The sequence below is a fragment of the Microtus ochrogaster genome, chromosome 5, assembly GCF_000317375.1.
Source record: "Microtus ochrogaster isolate Prairie Vole_2 chromosome 5, MicOch1.0, whole genome shotgun sequence".
Taxonomy (NCBI): Eukaryota; Metazoa; Chordata; class Mammalia; order Rodentia; family Cricetidae; genus Microtus; species Microtus ochrogaster.
Genome location: NC_022012.1, coordinates 51,264,106 through 51,270,843, shown reverse-complemented (window position 1 = coordinate 51,270,843; position 6,738 = coordinate 51,264,106). Strand labels below are relative to the sequence as shown.

Below are 6,738 nucleotides of genomic sequence, written 5' to 3'. Positions count from 1 at the left end.
AAGGAAGGAAGGAAGGAAGGAAGGAAGGAAGGAAGGAAGGAAGGAAGGAAGGAAGGCCTGGCAGTGGCACACACCTTTAATCCTAGCACTGGGGAGGCAGAGACCAGCCTGGTCTACAGAGCGAGTTCCAGGACTGGCTTAAAACTACACAGAGAAACCCTGTCTCGAATACGCCCCATCTTCCAAAAAGAGAAGAAAAAGAAAAAGAATCAAGCCTGAGATACATAGTCTAGTGGTAGAGCAATGACTATGTGCCTCTGATAAATTCCAACATGCACATCTTTTTTAAATCACCTTTGTGAAAAACCAGTTGAGACTAAAATTTAAATTCAATCCTTTCTATAAAAATAAAATCTCAGATTTGTGAGCAGCTCGAAGGACAAAACTGAGTCTAAAGTCCTAAGGCACCAAAACTGGTCGCAAATTTTAGCTAACTACCCCGCTGATGCGAAGCTCCGCCCATAAAGCCACACACAGTCGCTGAACAGCAAGAGAACTCCAGGAAGGGTTGGCGCCCTCCACGTTTCCAGCCCCTGATGGCTCTGACCCTCCCCCACCAGTCACTGCCGCGGAAGCATGGGCACAGCATCAGCCGCACCCCACCGCGGACACTGAGAGGACGCTGAGCATCTCCTCCCAATAATTACGACTAAGAGGAGCCGCTGAGCACGCTTCTACTCTCTTAGCTGTTACGGCACCAACCACGATGTTAGGAGCAAAGTAGAGAAGACTACAGCTCAGGGTCCCTATGCCCACGGCAGAATAAACTAAAGAACCACAGCATAAAGTCCGAACACCTCCACTGCTCCCCGTCGGCGAGAGCCCCTCCCACCCACAGGGACGCAGGGCGGGGCACACACGGAGCCCCAAGTCCCGGCCAGACGAAACAGCGGGCTTTCCCCGGCGCCGCTTCGCTGCCAAGGAGGCGGAAACCCCGGCGGGGGCGGGGCGAGGGGCGTGGCATCGCAGCCCCGAACGCGCCTTGCGGCCAACCGGATCCCACGAAGGCGGGGGAACAAGGGTTTCACGCCCCCTCGCCGCCGCGCCCTGAAAGCCGCACGCGGGAGACCCCCTTCCTATCCCGCAAACCCCGCGGGCCCGAAGCGCTGCAGCCTAAGGCCCCACCCACGCGGCGGGGAGGAGGGGCGGGGCCGCAGCAGCAGGCATTTAGCGCGAGTGCGTCCCGCCCCTTTCTCCACCACTGCACGCGCGCCGGCCCCGCCTCTGATCGGCGGGACGAGGGCCCGCCCCTCCGTGCGCACCGGGACTACGCTCTCCTCCCCCTCCCGCACGGAGTGCGGCACCGCTCCGCCTCCCATAGCCTCGCACGGGAAGCCGAGGTCAGCCCCCCCGAAAAACACACGCCCTCCAGTTCCAGGTTACCCGCCACCCAGCTGCCGGGCAGACCGCGACGCGGCGTGCTCTTACCGCAAAAGCTCCAGCCACTCAGCCTGCGCGTCGCTCCCGGAGTGAGCCTCGCACCCAGCACGGAGGCCCCGGAACGGCGCGGGCACAGGCCCGCAAGAGCGGACTGGCAACCTCCTATATGCTCACGAAGCGGTCACAGGCCTGGGTGCCCAGACTGGGAAGGAGGGAGGGAGGGAGGGAAACTCTAAGGGGGGAAGGGGAGGGGGGAAGATGGAGAAACCGTCTCTGCCGCCTCTACCGCCGCGGCCGCTTCTCTGTTACCCGGGAAATCCCGCCCACTCTCCCAGCCCGCCCCGCCGAGGGAAGGCTTAACCTCGCTCCGCCACGGGATATACTACCCATCCGTCAAAGGTTGAGCCAATCACCGCGCCGTACAGACCTACTCCCGCCTCCTTTCCTCGCTGGGAGGGGAGGGCGAGCCGCTCACCTTCTCCACGCCCCTATTGGCGGGGAGCGTCCCTAACTCAACCCCGCCTATTGGAGACTGATTGCCGGATCCCTCCCCCAGGCTGCAATATTATTGGAGGAAGAAAAGCACCTCCTCACATTTCATTGGAGAGTCCCACATATCCCTCCCCATTACCACCCCAGCCACAGGCCTAACAAATCGGCTCCCGCCTCCGCCGGTCACCGCATTGGAAGGCTACCTTCGGTTCTCTCACAGCCCCAGGAAGGTAAGTAACCAATGTGGGGTAAAAATGTCTGTAAGTGAAGCAGACTCCACCCACCACACTGCTGGGCCAGGCCCCGCCCCCAACAATCTGATTGGATTATCTTGGCGCCGGTAGGAGCCGCCATTGGACACGGTGCCGGTCCAGGAAGGAGCCTATTCCGCCCTGCGCGATGCTGAACCTTAGTAGTCCTTTTGTGGAATGTTTACACTAGAGACTGAAGCTCAGAGTTCCAAGGCCCGAACTGGAAATAGCGCGGAGCTCAGGGTTGAAACCCGAGGCGTTAGGACTTTGAGGAAAAGACAGTAGTATTACCACCGTAGAGGACTTACCAAAACAATGACAGAAAACCTTTTCCTTCTACCCACTTATTTTTACACTTTTTAATACAGCCTTCTGGACCATCCAGCAGCTACTTTCAGCAGCAGATTCCCAAATTAAGGTCTGTAGCTTTAAACTGATAAACCCGGAGATTACAAGCCAGTCACTACGGCTGGCTGCATTCTGTGACACTCCGACAGCCTGAAAACGCAGCCCTCAGAGGGCGGAGACAAGCAAGCAAGCGGAGGCCTTTAAATGTCACTGCCTGGGCAAGCCTCCGGAAGGCGGAGCATGAGGCAAAATGTATTCCCTATTGGCAGGGTAGATCCAGAGACATTTTAGGCCAGGAGAACTGAGATACAAAATAACTCAAACAGACCACGGTATAAATAAACCTTGAGGATGCATGCATTCATATTCAGAGGATGAGTAAAAATTCCAGTGTGTCTGTGTGAGGGGGTGGTCTTGAAAATGACTGTTCAAAGAAAAGAAACTGCCATCCCAACTCTTCGGGAGAACGAGGCAGGAATATTGCTTGAATTTAAGAACTAGAGATCAGCCTCTTCAAAAAAAAAAAAGTGGGGGAGAACCCATAGTCTCTTTGGCAAAATGCGTTAATGGCTGTCTCTAAGTCCTCTGGGTAAGTAACAATGCGTGAAACACACGAAGTGCTTTCAAATACCTAGTTCCTTTTATTTATTCACCAATAAAGCGTGGGACCAAAGCCCATGTTGCTTTGGGGGTGCTTTCGCTGCACCACGAGGAACAGTTAGGCAGGACTAGTCTTCCAGGGCTCTACCGACAAAAAAAAAAGAAAAATTTCTCCCTAGAGTTGTGTGTCCCCAAGGGATACTGCATGGGGAAACGTTTCGTAAACCCAATGCTGCCCTCCTGTAATCCTGCGGTGACTACCATAAGTGTTGGCAACAGGTGGGTTTTGACTCCGAGTACGGCTCCATGCCGCGAGGCCATAGTAATGAGTTGTGAACTACAAGAGTGCCCGACAGGTGGGAGCGGTCACAATGGTAACCAAGCCAAGCCCTAAGCCAGGAGAGGGCTCTAAAAATAAGAAAACCACGGGGCCAAACCGTCCAGAGGTTGAGAAAGCTGCACTCTAGAACTGACAGATTCCTACCTTGAAATGAAACGCCTTACCCACTATACTGGGTTCCTACCACGCAGCACTCCCACCATGGTTATCAACAAGCCCCCCCCCCTCCCAGTCTTTGCCAGAAATAGGTCTCCTGGACTTCCCTTGACCGCAAGAGAACGAAGTATCATAGATCTTGTTCCATCATAAGGTTGTCATCAGATTCCGTAGACTAAGGACCACGACTGTCTTGCCCAGGGAATTAAGGATGCGGCCAGTGTCCAAGCCTTCTCAAACTTAAATTTAAGGAAGTCAAGGGGCACGAAGAAAAACAGCAACAGTTGACCAGAACTCATTCCCTGGCCTCAATGGGACAGACCCGGAGCTACGATTTCCAGCGCAAAAGCACAATTGTAAGGCTACTAGATCTCTACACTCGGAAGAATCTTTGTGTGCCTCCAAGGCATTCCCCGCCCCCCTTACTAAGGGCGCGGAGCCTGAGACTTCCGGGCGGGAGGGAAGTTGCAGGGAGCTAGGCGGGCCGCAAACATGTGCCGAGCGCGCTCACGAGAAGGGGGGGCAGGGAGCAGGAGGACAACCCCTCCTAGCTTGTCCTAGAAGGGGAAGGTCTATGGAATTCGCCAATCAGAAGAAGGAGCGGGGGCTTGCACCTCGCATAAGCCCCAGGAATCCTCCCACCGCCCTTCGAAGAAGAAAAAATCTTAGCAACTTAAACTCCAGTCCAGCCTCCCAATAGGCGGAGCCCTAGAGAATGTCATCCAATCCATACACAAGAAGGGAAAAAGGGACTCGCACCCAACCAGTGGAAGACAAGAGAAGGCGGGGCCTCTGGAGAGCCTGAAGAGGGTAGAAGAGGAAATGGCCCCGCCCCTCTCGGGTCCCCTGCAGGCCGGTTGCACAAGCTCCCCGCAGGAGATAGTAAACAGTCTAGGCTAGGCAGTAGAGGCCGAGGTGGCCACTCTGCCTGCCTCTGAGCCTCCCCTCCCCTCGCTACACCGCCACTGCCCGCACTTTGCGCTGGCGCCCCGCCTCTCGGCCCGCAGCCGCCATCCGGCTGACGGGCGCGCCCCTCCCCGCCCGCTGATGCATTTCCTTTTCCCTATTCCAAGCGTGGAGTCTCTTTTCCCAGTTTCCGACCTTCACTGCCCCTTTCAGGCCACCCCTTCGTGAGCGCGCGCGCGCGCGTGCGCGCACGGCTGCTCCCACCCCGTACGCAGCCCTGTGGCACGCAGCGGCACCTCGCGGAAAGAGGAGCCCAGGCAGCACACTACGCGGGGGGGGGGGGGGGGGGAGTCGCCGCCACCGTGAGGTGGGCGGGGAAGGAGGCAGCTCCATGTTTGCAAGGGGATCAGCTGGGGCCGCGAATTGAATTCGCCGAGTTCCTGGAGCTTTTCGACACTCAGCCAGCGCTCCCCGCCGGATCGCAGCCCATCTGGCTCTGGCGCCGAATACTTGCTAGATTGCCACGGTTCAGGAGTTCGGAGACACCGGCGGCTCCCGGGGTTAGTGGCCAGAACCTCTCCCGCCCCCAATCTCCTCCCGCAAATACAGCACTGCTCCCGCCCCCAGAGTCCTTAACAACCGCGGGCCCATGTTGCCCGCGCCTCCCCAGAGCTCGCCCACCGACCCACCAAGTTTGCCAACAGAAACAAACCCTTGGGGCGGCTACTGCACTCGCCCACCCTGGTTAGCGGAGAAAGAACGCCGGCCACGGCTTGCTCTAAACTCCAGCGGTCAACCAACTCCGGACACCGCGAGCTCGGTGGGCCCGACCCACCAGGCTGCGGCCGCCGCCCCCTGCCGAGCCCGCGCGCCGCAGCCCGGGCCCTGTTCCATTCGCTGTACAGAAATACCTCATTTTTTTCTTTATGAGATTTTTTTTTCTTTTAAAATATTTTTTAAAGCATTACAAGAGCAGTTGGTCTCCTGTCGGCCCATTCAGCAATGCGCTGCCGAGACCTACCGAAATCGACTGCTTGGTGAAATGAACTGGGCGGCGCGGCCGGCGGAAGGGCTACCCCAGGCCAGGCTGGCCCCCTCCCCACGGCTTCAGTCCGGCTTAGAAACACACTATGAGCGGGCGGCGCCAAGCGCTCTTCTTCCTGGCCTGCCTCTAGCCTACCTCGGCCGCGGGACTCCGAGCCTCCACGCAACTCGGTCTTGGGGACCACGGCACCTACACAGCACTAGGCCAGCCAAAGCAAGCAGCAAAGGAACTAGCCCCCCAAAAGACCGAAATTGGGGAGACCAAATTAAAAGCAGCTGTTTAACATACCTTCGGAACCAGGCGAGGAGTCCTGAATGGGAGGGAACGCCCCCCAGTAGCCATTGGCTCGCCCTCGCATACGTCAGCACTCTGGGTCCACCTCCTCCCTCTCCCCGCCCCTTCCCCTCCATTGATCGCCCCCCCCCCTGCTTCCACAAAAATAAAAATAAATAAATTAAACTAGCCACGAGTTGGAGTCGGATCCGAAGCAGAGGCTCCTACATCTCCCACACTGCCACCTGGAATTTTTCGAGGACTTCGGACTAGGCCTTTTGGGATTACGAGTTCCGCAGCGTGGAAGTCAAAGTAGGTGCATCATAACTACCCGGCCCCAATTTCCTTCACACACACAATCCATTTGGAGGGGGTTAGGAGAAGCGTGTAGCAGTTTGTGATTTTACCACCTAGACGCGTCAGATCTCAGGAGGGAAGCATAGTCCGTCCTGGTTAGTACTTGGATTAGAGGCAGGCAGCTACAGACTGATTTAACCGTGTGTCTAGCCTACATTGTTAGGTGCCTTTCAGCTATGAAATCTGTAAGCCGGGAAAACTGCGTATCTACGGAGAGATAAATCAGACATTTCACTGTATCTGCTACAGAGTGCAATTGTAAATCGGCTGAGATGTTCACGATACCCTCCAAACACTTCAGATCCAGTTAGGTGCTGCAGGAGGTAAGGCAAGGGTGTGTGTATGTGTCTGTCTGTAGATCCAAAGTCACTCCAACATGGGAAACATCGTCTAGCTAGTAGCTGAACAGATTCTGAGAGTAGACTGAACAAAAAGGGTGCCAACAGGCAACAGAGGCAGCCCAGATGTAATGTGGGTTTACAGGCTTGAGAGGTGTACCTTGGATAGGGACATAGATTGGGGAAAGCAAAGGCAAATTATCCTACTCCTACTCACGCAATCCAGAAAATTCTCCTCACTTTCAACCGCCG

General features: G+C 56.3%; 1 protein-coding gene across 1 annotated transcript in view; it reads right to left on the bottom strand.

The window, feature by feature from the left end:
* The window catches only part of Sin3a (SIN3 transcription regulator family member A), a 54,392-nt gene extending 52,714 nt beyond the window's left edge, over window positions 1-1,678 (bottom strand). The window contains exon 1 of the mRNA XM_005347409.3: window positions 1,429-1,678. The gene's annotated coding sequence lies outside the window, so the exon portion shown is untranslated. The remainder of the gene's footprint in view (window positions 1-1,428) is intronic.
* Window positions 1,679-6,738: the final 5,060 nt, after the last annotated feature.